Raw genomic sequence first — 18,145 nt, 5'->3', positions numbered from 1 at the left:
GCTTACCCCTGCCTCACACTTCGGTAATCTCTACTCCCAGACCCCCCCGCACCTCTAACACTGACAGAAGACATACACACTGAAATAACTGTATAAGCACTAAACAGCCGCCTTCTCAACTCAGTTTTAAATCCCGCCTCAAAACACACACACACACACACACACACACACACACACACACACACACAGCCTATCAGAAGCCACACTCCCCAGACAAATACGAATTACACTTTCACGTCAACGTTACTTCTCTACAAATATTGCCTCACCATATGACGAGACCCTTCATGCCAAGACATTACTACCAAAACGATGACACAGAACTTACTACTGAATTGGCCTGCGCTCTCTACATATAGACGCACAAAGTGGGCAAATCTAAGGCCTCTAACCTTTCCCTGTATTTCAACTCTGTTAATTCTGGTGTTGTCCTCCTCTGGACCTTCTTCTTTTAGTTCTCTGGGCTTCTTTAGAAGCGGTGCCCAAACTAATGTTGGATATTCTAGTTTTATGTATGTGTGTGTGTGTGTGTGTGTGTGTGTGTGTGTGTGTGTGTGTGAGTATGTGAGTGTGTGTGTGTGTGTGTATGTGTGTGTGTGTGTGTGTGAGTATGTGTGTGTGTGTGTGAGTGTGTGTGTGTGTGTGTGTGTGTGTGTGTGTGGTACGACATAACATCACTGCCATACCTCCCCGCAGTGGTGGCGTGTATCATCCTTTGTGTACACCAACCTCACGTCTTCCACCTTTGACCCAGTGTAACACCATTAGCTCCCTGACTTACTTAACGAGACGGCCCTAACACAACAACCCTCCTCCCTCCCTCCCACCCAATTTCCCCACTGCGTCTCAAGGGTAGGCCCTGCTTCCCAACTCCCCTCAACAGTCAACCACACAAGCCAATAAGTAAACCACAGTTCCAGTGGAGAGCTGGGTGATGCTCGGTGCCCACTCTCAGCCTCCATCATTAAGACATAGTGCCTAATGAAGTGCTGCTGTGTTGCCCACTGAATATTCATGTAATTAAAGACAAAGGCGGTGTGATGCTGTGACTGGCTGGTGGAGGGAGGTACCTACCTGGTTGTTGGGGAACGTAACTGGTCGTTGGGGAAGGCAGCTGGTTGATGGAGAAGGTAACTGGCTATTGGGAAAGGTAACTGGAAATTGGTCGCTTAATGATTATTTGTTGTTTGGTAGGGAAGGTAACTGGTTGCTGGGGAGGGTAACTGGTTGCTGGGGAGGGTAACTGGATGATGGAGGAGGTAACTGGTTGGAGGGGAAGATAAGTGGTTAGTTGGTGGGAGGAGGGTAACTGTTAGTTGAGGGGTTAACTGACTGTTGATGGAGGGGAAGTTAATTGGTTAGCTTGTGGTGAGAGGTAATTGGTTGGTTGGTGGAGAAGGTAACTGGTAGGTCGGTGGGAAGGGTAATTGGTTGGTTGTTGAGGAGGGTAACTGGTTGGTCGGGAAGGGAGGTTAAGTGGTTGGTTGGTGGGGCGGGGGTAAGTGGTTGACCTCTGGTTGGTGAAGAGTGAGCACTTGGTGAAATCTTCAGGAGTCTTCGACCCCAGAGCCCAGGCTGGGCCCAGGCTGTTGGATTGGCTCGTTCAGAATATGTGTTAACTACGATACAGCCCTTGACACACACGAATGATCACAAAACGAATGGACCATGGTAGTTGAGGGTCACATGGAATTGTAAGAACTACCTACATATACGGCCAGTGACACGCATTGATAAACTCTCTCTCTCTCTCTCTCTCTCTCTCTCTCTCTCTCTCTCTCTCTCTCTCTCTCTCTCTCTCTCTCTCTCTCTCTCTCTCTCTAGTTAACTGGACCCGGGAGCCCACAGGATCTCGACTGTCAGATTAGAAAGGTCACAGAGAGAGAGAGAGAGAGTAATCCCATTCCACCAATCGCCTGTCACTAGACAAGCTCATCCCCGGTATGACTTAATAAATAACTAGAACTCCTTTTATGTAATCAGTAAATTACAACTGAATGACGGGTACCCTTCATTTACGTTTGTAAACGTTGTAAATAATCAGCTATCGCGTCATCTATATTGGGGTGACAGTCGTGTATCTACAGATTAATCAGAATCGTATTTCGCAGTAAGGTTTCTGTCTATGTGCGTTGCCAGATTCCATCAGGCACGCTCAAGAATGGAAACCTTCAGTTTGTAAAACCATTTCGTCGAAAATCAATATATTCTTCCCTTTATACAATAGCTCACTAGAGCCCACTACATCTATACGATTTACTGGAGATATTTATTATGTATCATTTAATGTAACGAATATGTGACACTAGAACGCAGTGGAGCCACTAACCAACCAGCACCTCTCCAAATCGTTCTCTATGGGATTCAGTCGCTAGGCAGCGTTCGCTTCCCGGAGGAGATGCCTCGACGTCTCCCGCTGCTGCTGTTGCTATGTCTCCAGTTGTGTCCTGGGGCCCACCAAGCCCCTCAGGGCTACCCCCAGCAGGAGGACTTCAAGCTGCAGTGGAGCATCATTATGAATCAGCTCGCCACATCCCAGTTAATGGAGAAGGGAGGCCGTGACTAAGGTGAGGAGTGTATGAGCCATCTTCAGGAAGTTGATTCACAGTTTATTCCTCCTTGTGTTAGCCATGTGCCTAGCGTGCTCTCTGAACCAATTACCTCTCGACTGCAAAGTAAATAAGGTGTTATCTGAACCAATTACCTGTTGATCGATGAGTAACTATTGTGCAATCAAAACCAATTACCAGTAGATAGACGAATAGAAATGGTGTAATCAGAACCTGTTACTGGCAACGGAAATAAGGTATTACGTAAACCAATTACAAGCTGATAACCAAGCAAATAACGTGTGATCTAAACCAATGACCTTTTGTTGGCTGAGTAAATAAGGTGTTATCTGAACCAATTACTCTCTGATAGCCGAAATATCAAGGTGCAATCTGAACCAACTGCCTGTTGCTGGCTAAGTAAATTAGGTATCATCTGAACCAATTACCTGTTAGTAATCGAAAATCATGGTGTAATCTGAACTAATTACCTGCTGCTGACTTGGATAATTATTCCTAATCTGAACCAATTAACTGTTGCTAGACAAAAAAGTGTAATCTGACAATTGTCTGTTGCTGGCAAAGGTAAATATCTTGTCATCTGTACTTATTACCTTGGACGTAGAACAGCGAAAGATCTAACCGTACGTTACACGAAATGACGTCATCGCGTAGTGAAGTGGGCCCTGTATAGACGAACTTAACCTGGGTAGCAGAAGTGGAAACAAAGTGGAGGGGGTTACGATACGAAAGATGCCTCATTCTTAATACGTTTCATTTTTTGTCACTTTCTGAGGTCTAGATGTATAAAACGCATGCAGAATGTATATATATATATATATATATATATATATATATATATATATATATATATATATATATATATTTATATATATGTATATATGTATATTGGAAAGGATCACAATTTTGCGCGTGATCAAGTATATTCCTATGAGTCCACGGGGAAAATGAAACACGATAAGTCCCCAGGTGCACTTTCGTGTAATAATCACATCATCAGGGGAGACACAAGAAAGAAATATAAGTCAGTTGATATACAGCGAAGAGACGTAGCTAGGACGCCATTTGATAAACATGCGATAGTCCAAGACAGACAACGAGAGTAGTATCATAAATTTATCATGTGGACAAGAAGGTGAATTGTTTACAAATTCTATCAACAAAAGAATCCTCTAGAAGCAGTTAATTTCCATCTCAATATAGAACTGAAGTTGTTGAAAGGTAATAGTTCTCCTATCAAAAGTTTGTCATCTTTGTTCCCTTCATTGCTATATATGTATGGGCTTATCAAAACACATTAACAAAATTTTCCAGCAAGAACTATAGTGAGTTCAGTAGGCTCCATCACATATACATTGTCAAAATGGTTAGTTTCCTTATTAAGCCCTTTAGTGGGTAAGATATCAAATCCTAATATCATGAACAATGTAGATTTAGTTAAGAAGCTGAACAATATCAATGTTAATTTTGATTTCAAACTTGTTAGCTTTGATGTTTCCTCACTTTTCACAAAAGTTCCAGTTGATGACCTTTAAGAATATTTATTTGATGCCTTGAATGATATTCATTTACCTGTTCAAAGCCTGTTTTCATTAAACTGATAAAATTGTGTATAAAAGACTGTGTATTTCAATTCAATGAAGAATATTACGCTCAAAAATTTGGTATGGCAATGGGTAACCCTCTTTCACCTGTACTAAGTAAGCTTTATATGGAATTTTTTTAAACAAAATTACTAAAGGATATCTTACCTTCTAATGCAATGTGGTTTAGATATGTAGATGATGTTCTTTGTGTTTGGCCAAAAAATGAAAATTTACAAATATTTCTCCCCTTACTTAACAATTTAGTACTTTCCATCAAATTTACTTTAGAAAATGAAAATAATGGTATGTTACCACTTTTAGATAACATTATCCATAGGCAAGGAACCAAGTTTAAGTTTAGCATATAAAGAAAATCTACCTACGTATGCTCATATATCCATTATTACTCATCTCGACAGAGTTAAATTATCATCATTTAAATCTATGTTCCTTAGGGTATTACGTATTTGCAGTCCTGAGTATATTGATGATGAGTTTTAGAACATATATTCTATTGGATCTAAGTTAAAGTACCTTAAATCTTTCATTGATAAATCCCTCAAGTTAGCAAAGAAATCATTCTATAGAACTGAGCCCAAACTTCCCATTGACACCAAGAATCTTTTAGTTCTCCCTTTTGATAATAATTTTACTTTACCTCCCATGTTGCTTAAATTCTTTAATGTAAATGTTGCCTTCAGCAACAATAATACTATAAAAAATGTCGTAATCAGGAACTCACCAGAAAATTCTCGTGGGTGCATCTATAAAGTGCCATGTAGAAATTGTGATAAGTTTTGTTTTGGGCAGACCGGTAAAGATCTTTCTGTTAGACTTAAGCAACATGAATATAGCATAAGAACAGGGCAAGAATAAAATGCCTTGTTTAATCACATTAAAAACTATGATGATTGTATTGACTGGAGTAATGCCATTTCAGTTATTAACTCTAACTCCATTACCACGAGAAATATTGAATCTTCTATTATCAAGAATACAAAGAATTATAATCTTAATATTAGTGATGGTCTATACAAATTGGATAAAATTTGTACATAATTCACCTTCTTGTCCACATAATAAGTTTATGATAGGCTCGTTGTCTGTCTTGGACAATCGCATGTTTACCAAATGGCGTCCTAGCTACGTCTCTTCGCTGTATATCAACTGACTGTTATATTTCCTTCTTGTATCTCCCCCGATGATGTGATTATTACACGAAAGTGCACTTGGGAATTTATCGTGTTTCATTTTCCCTGTGGACTCATAGGAATATATACATATATATATATATATATATATATATATATATATATATATATATATATATATATATATATATATATATATATATGTATATATATATATATATATATATATATATATATATATATATATATATATATATATATATATATATATATATATATATATATACATATATATATATATATATATATATATATATATATATATATATATATATATATATATATATATATATATATATATATATATAAATACATATATATATATATATATATATATATATATATATTTTTTTTTTTTTTTTTTTTTTTTTTTTATACTTTGTCGCTGTCTCCCGCGTTTGCGAGGTAGCGCAAGGAAACAGACGAAAGAAATGGCCCAACCCCCCCCCCCCCATACACATGTACATACACACGTCCACACACGCAAATATACATACCTACAAAGCTTTCCATGGTTTACCCCAGACGCTTCACATGCCTTGATTCAATCCACTGACAGCACGTCAACCCCTGTATACCACATGACTCCAATTCACTCTATTCCTTGCCCTCCTTTCACCCTCCTGCATGTTCAGGCCCCGATCACACAAAATCTTTTTCACTCCATCTTTCCACCTCCAATTTGGTCTCCCTCTTCTCCTCGTTCCCTCCACCTCCGACACATATATCCTCTTGGTCAATCTCTCCTCACTCATTCTCTCCATGTGCCCAAACCATTTCAAAACACCCTCTTCTGCTCTCTCAACCACGCTCTTTTTATTTCCACACATCTCTCTTACCCTTACGTTACTTACTCGATCAAACCACCTCACACCACACATTGTCCTCAAACATCTCATTTCCAGCACATCCATCCTCCTGCGCACATCTCTATCCATAGCCCACGCCTCGCAACCATACAACATTGTTGGAACCACTATTCCCTCAAACATACCCATTTTCGCTTTCCGAGATAATGTTCTCGACTTCCACACATTTTTCAAGGCTCCCAAAATTTTCGCCCCCTCCCCCACCCTATGATCCACTTCCGCTTCCATGGTTCCATCCGCTGACAGATCCACTCCCAGATATCTAAAACACTTCACTTCCTCCAGTTTTTCTCCATTCAAACTCACCTCCCAATTGACTTGACCCTCACCCCTACTGTACCTAATAACCTTGCTCTTATTCACATTTACTCTCAACTTTCTTCTTCCACACACTTTACCAAACTCAGTCACCAGCTTCTGCAGTTTCTCACATGAATCAGCCACCAGCGCTGTATCATCAGCGAACAACAACTGACTCACTTCCCAAGCTCTCTCATCCCCAACAGACTTCATACTTGCCCCTCTTTCCAGGACTCTTGCATTTACCTCCCTTACAACCCCATCCATAAACAAATTAAACAACCATGGAGACATCACACACCCCTGCCGCAAACCTACATTCACTGAGAACCAATCACTTTCCTCTCTTCCTACACGTACACATGCCTTACATCCTCGATAAAAACTTTTCACTGCTTCTAACAACTTGCCTCCCACACCATATATTCTTAATACCTTCCACAGAGCATCTCTATCAACTCTATCATATGCCTTCTCCAGATCCATAAATGCTACATACAAATCCATTTGCTTTTCTAAGTATTTCTCACATACATTCTTCAAAGCAAACACCTGATCCACACATCCTCTACCACTTCTGAAACCGCACTGCTCTTCCCCAATCTGATGCTCTGTACATGCCTTCACCCTCTCAATCAATACCCTCCCATATAATTTACCAGGAATACTCAACAAACTTATACCTCTGTAATTTGAGCACTCACTCTTATCCCCTTTGCCTTTGTACAATGGCACTATGCACGCATTCCGCCAATCCTCAGGCACCTCACCATGAGTCATACATACATTAAATAACCTTACCAACCAGTCAACAATACAGTCACCCCCTTTTTTAATAAATTCCACTGCAATACCATCCAAACCTGCTGCCTTGCCGGCTTTCATCTTCCGCAAAGCTTTTACTACCTCTTCTCTGTTTACCAAATCATTTTCCCTAACCCTCTCACTTTGCACACCACCTCGACCAAAACACCCTATATCTGCCACTCTGTCATCAGACACATTCAACAAACCTTCAAAATACTCATTCCATCTCCTTCTCACATCACCGCTACTTGTTATCACCTCCCCATTTGCGCCCTTCACTGAAGTTCCCATTTGCTCCCTTGTCTTACGCACCCTATTTACCTCCTTCCAGAACATCTTTTTATTCTCCCTAAAATTTACTGATAGTCTCTCACCCCAACTCTCATTTGCCCTTTTTTTCACCTCTTGCACCTTTCTCTTGACCTCCTGTCTCTTTCTTTTATACTTCTCCCACTCAATTGCATTTTTTCCCTGCAAAAATCGTCCAAATGCCTCTCTCTTCTCTTTCACTAATACTCTTACTTCTTCATCCCACCACTCACTACCCTTTCTAAACAGCCCACCTCCCACTCTTCTCATGCCACAAGCATCTTTTGCGCAATCCATCACTGATTCCCTAAATACATCCCATTCCTCCCCCACTCCCCTTACTTCCATTGTTCTCACCTTTTTCCATTCTGTACACAGTCTCTCCTGGTACTATATATATATATATATGTATATATATATATATATATATATATATATATATATATATATATATATATATATATATATATATATATATATATATATATATATCCCATTTTAGAAAGTTAACAAAGACAAGTAGTGGTGATGTGAGAAGGAGATGGAGTGAGTGTTTTGAAGGTTTGTTGAATGTGTTTGATGATAGAGTGGCAGATATAGGGTGTTTTGGTCGAGGTGGTGTGCAAAGTGAGAGGGTTAGGGAAAATGATTTGGTAAACAGAGAAGAGGTAGTAAAAGCTTTGCGGAAGATGAAAGCCGGCAAGGCAGCACGTTTGGATGGTATTGCAGTGGAATTTATTAAAAAAGGGGGTGACTGTATTGTTGACTGGTTGGTAAGGTTATTTAATGTATGTATGACTCATGGTGAGGTGACTGAGGATTGGCGGAATGCGTGTATAGAGCCATTGTACAAAGGCAAAGGGGATAAGAGTGAGTGCTCAAATTACAGAGGTATAAGTTTGTTGAGTATTCCTGGTAAATTATATGGGAGGGTATTGATTGAGAGGGTGAAGGCATGTACAGAGCATCAGATTGGGGAAGAGCAGTGTGGTTTCAGAAGTGGTAGAGGATGTGTGGATCAGGTGTTTGCTTTGAAGAATGTATGTGAGAAATACTTAGAAAAGTAAATGGATTTGTATGTAGCATTTATGGATCTGGAGAAGGCATATGATAGAGTTGATAAAGATGCTCTGTGGAAGGTATTAAGAATATATGGTGTGGGAGGCAAGTTGTTAGAAGCAGTGAAAAGTTTTTATCGAGGATGTAAGGACGTGTAGGAAGAGAGGAAAGTGATTGGTTCTCAGTGAATATAGGTTTGCGGCAGGGGTGTGTGATGTCTCCATGTTTGTTTAATTTGTTTATGGATGGGGTTGTTAGGGAGGTGAATGCAAGAGTTTTGGAAAGAGGGGCAAGTATGAAGTCTGTTGGGGATGAGAGAGCTTGGGAAGTGAGTCAGTTGTTGTTCGCTGATGATACAGCGCTGGTGGCTGATTCATGTGAGAAACTGCAGAAGCTGGTGACTGAGTTTGGTAAAGTGTGTGAAAGAAGAAAGTTAAGAGTAAATGTGAATAAGAGCAAGGTAATTAGGTACAGTAGGGTTGAGGGTCAAGTCAATTGGGAGGTAAGTTTGAATGGAGAAAAACTGGAGAAAGTAAAGTGTTTTAGATATCTGGGAGTGGATCTGGCAGCGGATGGAACCATGGGAGCGGAAGTGGATCATAGGGTGGGGGAGGGGGCGAAAATCCTGGGAGCCTTGAAGAATGTGTGGAAGTCGAGAACATTATCTCGGAAAGCAAAAATGGGTATGTTTGAAGGAATAGTGGTTCCAACAATGTTGTATGGTTGCGAGGCGTGGGCTATGGATAGAGTTGTGCGCAGGAGGATGGATGTGCTAGAAATGAGATGTTTGAGGACAATGTGTGGTGTGAGGTGGTTTGATCGAGTAAGTAACGTAAGGGTAAGAGAGATGTGTGGAAATAAAAAGAGCGTGGTTGAGAGAGCAGAAGAGGGTGTTTTGAAATGGTTTGGGCACATGGAGAGAATGAGTGAGGAAAGATTGACCAAGAGGATATATGTGTCGGAGGTGGAGGGAACGAGGAGAAGAGGGAGACCAAATTGGAGGTGGAAAGATGAGTGAAAAAGATTTTGTGTGATCGGGGCCTGACCATGCAGGAGGGTGAAAGGAGGGCAAGGAATAGAGTGAATTGGAGCGATGTGGTATACCGGGGTTGACGTGCTGTCAGTGGATTGAATCAAGGCATGTGAAGCGTCTGGGGTAAACCATGGAAAGCTGTGTAGGTATGTATATTTGCGTGTGTGGACGTATGTATATACATGTGTATGGGGGTGGGTTGGGCCATTTCTTTCGTCTGTTTCCTTGCGCTACCTCGCAAACGCGGGAGACAGCGACAAAGCAAAAAAAGAAAAAAAAAAAAAAAAATATATATATATATATATATATATATATATATATATATATATATATATATATATACATGATTCCTTTTATTTCATACTTGATCGCCGTTTCCCACGTTAGCGAGGTACTAACAGGAACGCACGAAGAAAGGCTTCATACGCTCACATCCATTCTCTAGCTGTCATGTGTGATGCACCGAAACCGCAATTCTGTATCCACATCCAGAACCCACAGACCTTTCCATGGTTTATCCAGGGACGCTTCCCATGCCCTAGTTCAGGCCATTGACAGCACATCGACTCCAGTAAACCGCAATGTTTCAATTCACTATATCCCGTGCACGCCTTTCACCCTACTGCATGTTCAAATTAACCTGTCTTTCCACTCGCTAAATCTCATAACCTTAGTATCATTCACATTAACTCAAAAATTTCTCCTTTCACTCACTTTCACAACCTCAGACACCAACCTCTGCAATTTCTCTCTGAGATCTGCTACCTGGGTCACATCCGCAAACAGCCCATGGTTCACCTTCCATCTCCCCCGCCCCCCAGAATATACCTCCTTCACATCCCATTCATAAACAGTCTTGGTGACGCCACACACACTTGACGCAAACCGACCTGCACCTGGAACCACTTATCCTCCTCCCTTCCTACTCATAAACATGCCTCACACTCTCGATTGAAAAAGAAAAAATCCCTCACTGCTTGTAGTCGATTTTCTATCGCACCATATAATTGTATGACCTTCTGAAAGACATCTCTAACAACCCTATCAAATGCGTTCTCCATGTCCATAAATGCCACGTACAAATACTTATGGTTTTATTAGTATTTTTCACTTAAATTCTACAAAACAAACATCTGATCCACACATCCTGTACCACTCCTAAAGCAATATTGTTCTTTCCTGGTCTGATGCTCTGTGCATGCCACCATCTCATAGTCTCAACTCTCCCACACAACCTACCAGGTATATTCAGCAGATTTATACAAAGAATACAAACGAATTCAAACAGCAACGGACCACTGGGTCCTTTCGAGGCTGTTTGTGTTTGTGATTGTGGAAGATATCAGAAACTCACAGACTAGTGTGGTAAACGTTAGAAGGCACACAGATAATTCACTTGCAAATTGTCAATGTGACTAAGGCGGTGCAAATAATGTAAATTTTGGACTTGAAGCGAAATACTTATCAAGTCTGTTCTTAAACGTATCTGTAACACTGCTTTCAACCACTCTAACAGGTTGTTATTCCGTATGCTAACAATCCTGTTGATAAAAAAAGTACTTCCCTTCATTCGAGGTAAAAAAGCTTAGTCCACGAGTTCGTATCCATTACTAAAATCAGACGAATCATGCCTTAAGTAGCTTGTTAGATTAAGATAATCAAAGCCTTTGATCATGTTGAGTACTTGCAGTGGATCACCTCTTGACCTTATTCTTTTATAAGCTAAACAAATTCAAGTCGTTTGTTCGACTCTCATGGGATTTGCTTCTCAGCCCCGAATCATCCCGGCAGCTAAACGCAGGGAATGAACTAATGACCTGTAAAGTATAATGATGATTTTCCTCGACTTAGATTCGAAGTGCCCACTTATGGATACAGGGACTTTGCTCTTTTCATTGCTTCGGTGCATCGCTTACTTGGAATAAGGTCAACAGAGATTAATACGCCCAAGTCTTTTACTTCATTTCTACCTTTTTGCAGGTTAAACATAACTCACAGTGTACTTGCCTTTTCGTTATGGCTACAGATATGTAAAAGTATGCACTCGACGATATCACTGTTCATTTGCCATCTATGAGCCCAGTCGACCAAGTTGTCTGTATCAGTTTGAAGCTGCAGACGTTCAAGTTCACTTGTATGTTTATCTCTCAGTTTTGAATCATCAGCGAATCTTGATATCATACAATGCAGCCCGTTATCAACATCATTGATATATATAAGAAAGAGAACCAGTCCAAAGACTGATTCTTGAGACACACCACTTGTTACGTCTAACCATTATAAGGCTTGACTATCAATCACAACCTTTTGTTTACAGCCAGTCAACCAACTGGATATCCACCGAGGTACAACCCACAGTCAGTGCCATGCGACTTAATCTTTGCAAGCAACCTTTGATGCGGAAACTTATCGAGTGCTTTTTGACATGCCAGAGAGACAGTTTGCAATTCTAACTCGAATCATTGTTTTCATAAGTTTTCCAGCAATCCATGTTAAGCTAACTGGACGATAGTAATTTCCGGGCAGTGGCGTATTACTTTTTTTTTGAAAATCGGTGTTACGTTGGCGAACTTCCATTCATGTGGACCCTCTCCTGACGAAAGTAGCTTATTGAAAGCGAAGTCAATGGCATAACTATCTCATTTTTTCGCCTTTTTTCATCGGCCTCGGATGAAATCTATCAAGGTATGCCGTTCTATCTATTTTCATTGCGTTTATTGCTGTTATGTGCCTTCAACTTTTATGTCGATATCTTGAGAAACGTTATCGTCTCTTAACATTGAAACTGGATTAGGATCATGGGTTGCGTATTCCATCGTAAATAAAGATGCACAAAACCATTTAAGATTTTTGTCATGACTTCATTGTCCTGAACCAGGTCATTATTTTCCGTAGATAACGAACCAATTAACTGGGTAATATCTCTCTTGCTTCTGACATAACTATAAAACTCCTTAGGGTTCCATTCTGCTATTTTCAGCGATACATTAACGTTTAGTTTGTGGAGTAACTTTCCTACTTTCTCTAAGCATATTTACGTAACCTACTCTGCCATGCTGGCCATTGATCTCTTTGAGTTTCTTATGAAATAATTTCTTCGACAGCAGGCACTTTTATATTTCATCATTCCACCAACTTGGCTTCATGGTAGAGACAGGCCATCTACTGCACGCTGGCGTTTATGCTCTACTACTGCTTTGAAGGTTTTACTGAAGCTTTTCCAAGATATGTTTAGGTCGCCTTCGTTGATTATATCATTTCAGGTTTGCAAGTCAAGATCAATGCGAAGATCATCCAGATTCAAAATCAGATATTTTTCGTGAGAATTCATTTTCTTCCTCCTTGTCTATATATAATGACACTATACGGGCATTTGGCCAGTTTTCAGGTACTTCACTTTGAGTAACACATACATTGCAAATCCTAATCAACCATCCAACAACACTGTCACCACTTTACTTGAGAATTTCATCTGCAGTCTCTTCCACTCCATCCACTTTGCCACACCTCACCTCAAACAAGGCTTTCCACATCTTTCTCTTCACCAAACCATTCGTTATGACCCTCTCGCTCCGTATACCTCCACGACCCAAACACCTTACATTTGCCATTCTATCATCTAATATAGTCAGTATTCCTTTAGAATACTCATTCTATCGTCTCTTCACCTCTTCCTTGTATGGTACCACTTCCCCACCTGCTCCCCTCATTTGTTACCTTGATCACCTCACATTACTCTCCTCTTTCTAAAAACACTTTCTCGTTCTCTTCGCCGCTGTCGATACGTTCTCATCCACTCTCTCGTTTGCCCTCTTTCAGCCCCTCTTAACCTTCTGCCACTTACTCTTGTACATCCCCCAATCATTGCCATTTTTCCCCTTACAACTCTCTGTCACTATCAGCTTCCTCATCTCACCACTCACTACCCTTTCATAAACACCCACAAACCATCTTTAGCATTCCATACACTTCACACAGGTAAATAAAGCTTCCTTAAATCCTTGCCCACTCCCATAGGTTCGATTACTCTCGCCTTATGCCATTCATCACCCAATCTCTTGTGGTATCTCCTCACACAAGCCTCATTTAAAAGCTCATTCACCTTCACCATCCTCTACCCATCTATGGTACTCTCTCTTTTCCTAAAGCCATTGCAAACTTTCAACTTTGCATCCACCACGTAATGATCAGACATCACACCAGCTGCTCTCTCAGTGTATTCATATCCAACAGTCTCTCAGTTTTTAAACAAGGTATTCTTAATCACCAATCTTTCTTCAGCAAATACTTCGACAAGATTGCCATCATTTTCGTAAATACAGTGTACCCCTCAACCCTTAATCATACCCTCAGCTGCCAAATCATCAGTTCTTGCTTTCAAGTCTCCAATCACTAATACTCGATGCCTTGCATCAGAAGTGTTGACGCACTCACACAGCTCATACCAAAAAGTTAACCACAAAGATTTGTAAATCATTATAGATGAGGAGCTAGAAGTGGTGTGACACTAATAACTTTCGCAACAAGAGGCAGAAGACTGATGACGAAACTATATAATGTGCATCTAAGAAGTAGAACTGAATACAGCTGTGCTGCGTGGTCACCAGGTAAGCAGATCGAAATTGAAATGGTAGAGAATACGGGAACATACTGCACTTACTTGCAGTGTACTGGAGTACATGAACTACCATGAAAGATTGAAAGAACTTTACATTAAAAAAGAAGAAATATATATATACATATATGATAATATGTGTCTCTCAACATACAGAAGACATTAAGAGTAACGTTAAAACCTAATGAAACAGCTCAGCACAAAAGATAAAGAATCATTAAATCAAATGTGATAACTGGAAGTATACTATAGAGACACCACACGAAAATACATGGATCCCCAGTGAGGAGTCTGGAACACCCAGCTGATGCCAGGAAGGATGATAATGCAATACCTGGTGAACGAAGACATCTACATGGAGTGACATACCTGGTGAACTATGATACATACATGGAGTGACATACCTTGGAGACTGTAATACATACATACATGGAGTGACTTACCTTGGAGACTGTAATACATACATACATGGAGTGACTTACCTTGGAGACTGTAATACATACATACATGGAGTGACTTACCTTGGAGACTGTAATACATACATACATGGAGTGACTTACCTGGAGAATATGACACATACGTGGAGTGCTTACAGAAGCATAACTAAAGTAGATTAAAGTACCAGATTTGGACAAGGTAAAGATTTCTTTGATAGCCCGTATGAACAATTCATCCGCTCCATCCTAAACTACCTGCTAGGTCATCCACCTCGTCAGAGGCAAATGTAATATAACTGGGAAGCGCATACGAAAAAAGTGCTCAGAAAATTCTCCTGCTGCCTAGCGACCACAACCATACAACAACCGCACAACGAAGCAAAACTGACCTCCGCAACAGCACCACTCAGTCATCATCCAACAACCACCGGATAGAATCTACGAAGCACTGACTCCTGCCTCACATGTCGTAGTTCTTTACTCACAAATACTCACTTCCCTTCCCACAACAAGCACAACAGTGTCAAATAACATACACAACGAAATCATTCGACAAATTTTATACTCCTGCCCTCCCATCCCACCCTAAACACTATCCCACCAAATATTGAACCATCAGAATCCACTCTTCCCAGGCACGTACGAGTTACTCATTCCCCTCTCTGCTCTGGACACCATATCAACGTATCACATGATCCTCCTTCATGACCAAGAGGAAATTACCACAATGAGCCTTTACTCCTCAGCTGCCCTGCATTCTCCTGACTCAAACTCACAATCGTCAACAAGCTCTCTGACCTTCGGTGGCCCCATAGAAGGTGGAGGTGAAGGTGTGTGTGTGTGCGTGTGTGTGTGTGTGTGTGTGTGTGTGTGTGTGTGTGTGTGTGTATATATGTGTGTGTGTGTGTGTGTGTGCATTAGTAGTAGTAGTTCCAAGTACTTTATCCACTACATTCATCCACCTTTCGCAGATGCACATCCTTACTCTTTATCTTGCCCCTGACCACTGCAACCTGCATGACCAACGTGTCATCCTCCATACGTCCCATAGCTTTTTCCTGCCATATCTCCTCACCCTGCATCTCTACACTTTGCTTAATCTTTTATATTTTTTTCTCTCCACTCTGCGTACGTTATCCATTTTTGTTGTTATGAATGCTACCTTTCTGTAGACGTGAGAGAATAAACATGGTAATCATGCGAGCCTTTGCACATCATTTACTTTAGTTCTTCCCATTTACTACACCTGGCTGAAAAACCTTCACTTACATGACTCTGCTCTGGACATCACCTTCCCTTCTACCACTATCCCTGATGATCATCTGGACATCACCTTCCCTTCTACCACTATCCCTGATGATCATCTGGACACAACCTTCCCTTCTACCACTATCCCTGTTGATCATCTGGACACAGCCTTCCCTTCTACCACTATCTCTGTTGATCATCTGGACATCACCTTCCCTTCTACCACTATCCCTGTTGATCATCTGGACACAGCCTTCCCTTCTACCACTATCCCTGTTGATCATCATTTCTAATTGCCTTTAAGCTTTCAAGTGTCACACGCACAGTGAGAGTGCATGTGGTCATGGAATTATCTTCACACGTAAAGAAAGTTTTCAAGATCTTATAGGCTGAGTGTATGCTGTGGCCTGACGCTCACGGCCTTAATGACCGTGGCTGGTAATAGGACCAAAGTCCAGCCAACCACACAACCAGCCAACCAACCCTAAGCTCATGGCAATATTTGATTCTTCTTTACTCAGAACGATTTTACTTTGTGACTCTCCAGTTCCTTCAAAAGTGAGGATGATAAACAATCTTTACCTTGGCTCTCCTTCTCAACACCTCCCTATGATTCACCTGACAGCATACCATCATCTGCATACAACAACTGTGGTGACTTCCATCTTCTTTCAGCCATGACTTAGCTGTATACCATCATCATCCCACCTCACTCTCATCTCACGTGATGTCCCTTCCATGGAATAGAAAGTTCAGAAGGTCAACTATGGTGACATGACATAATCTCGATGCATCTCTACATTTATTCCAAGCCCCTAACTCGTATAGCCTCTGAATCTCACACAAACACTACTTCATCTGGGAATCAGTGGTCATACTACATTACTATATTCAAAGAAGATTCATATCTTTACACATCTGATTATCATCTATATTTTCCCTATCTTCATAAAGAGGAGGAAATGCGGTAAGCCCCATTACCAAGCAGAGGCGAAACAGAGGCGAGTCAGATTTCCATATTTTCATGCACATCTCTACCTACTAACATGCTGCATCTTCACACACCAGGAACTCCATAAACACACTCCCTCCTTTTTTCCTCCCATTTACCATTTGCATTATTTGCTTAGTTGTGCCAACGCCTATGTTGTCTCATATCATAACCTTCCGGTTAACTATACCCTTCTTACTCTTCTTTTCTAATGAAGAACTGTGTTTTACATCCTGCTTCCATCTATATAGATTAGGAATTTAGGATACCCATTTCTTTCCTCCAGCAGATAATCTGGTCATGGACCATTAGATGTTCTGTAACTCGTCCTTCCCATGTAACATTCAGGAAAACTCACCCTCCACCGCTAGGTGTTCTGTTATCTGTCCCCTCATGCACTCCATCAGGAGAACCCTCTCCAACCTTCACGTCATAGGCCATTAGGTGTTTTGTTATCTGTCACTCCCATGTAGCTCCTCCAGGAAAACTTTCTCCCTCTCCAACTCTTGCGACTCTGTGACTAGTGGCCTTCCAGCCATGTCCTCCACACTCTTACCCTCTCTACATATCCTCCTCTCCTCATATGTTTGCCTCATTCTAGTAACCTCATTGACTCACATTGTTCATGTACCATTTTCTTTACTGTTCTAATCCTTATTATTCACTTTTATTCAGGATATTCAGCTTTATTCAGGCTTTCTTTTTCTCCTGAACCAAACTTTCCCTTATCATTCCACTCTTCTGTTCTTTTCTCCCTTGATTGTGTCTCGCCTGTGTCACATACAGCCCCTGTGGCACCATCACTCAAGACTATCTGTGTCACATCAGACCTTCACCTTAACCTCAATCTCTCATTAAACTTCGCTTGGAAAGTTAAGTTTTACACTCTCATTCGTAATTTCTCAGTTTTTACTTTCCATGATTTTCTTTTTTATTTCACGTGTCTCGTCCTGCCCGAGCTAGCATACAAGGCTCCCAGTGCAAAACCAAGTGATAATTATATGCTGACATCTTATCATCTAACAACAATATTCTATATATTTCTTATCTTTTGCAAAATCCTTTCACATTTTTTCTTACCCCAAACACACATAATCTTGTATATCCCTT

The sequence above is a fragment of the Panulirus ornatus genome, chromosome 11 (genome assembly GCF_036320965.1).
Source record: "Panulirus ornatus isolate Po-2019 chromosome 11, ASM3632096v1, whole genome shotgun sequence".
Classification (NCBI taxonomy): domain Eukaryota; kingdom Metazoa; phylum Arthropoda; class Malacostraca; order Decapoda; family Palinuridae; genus Panulirus; species Panulirus ornatus.
Note: the sequence above shows the minus strand (reverse complement) of the source record.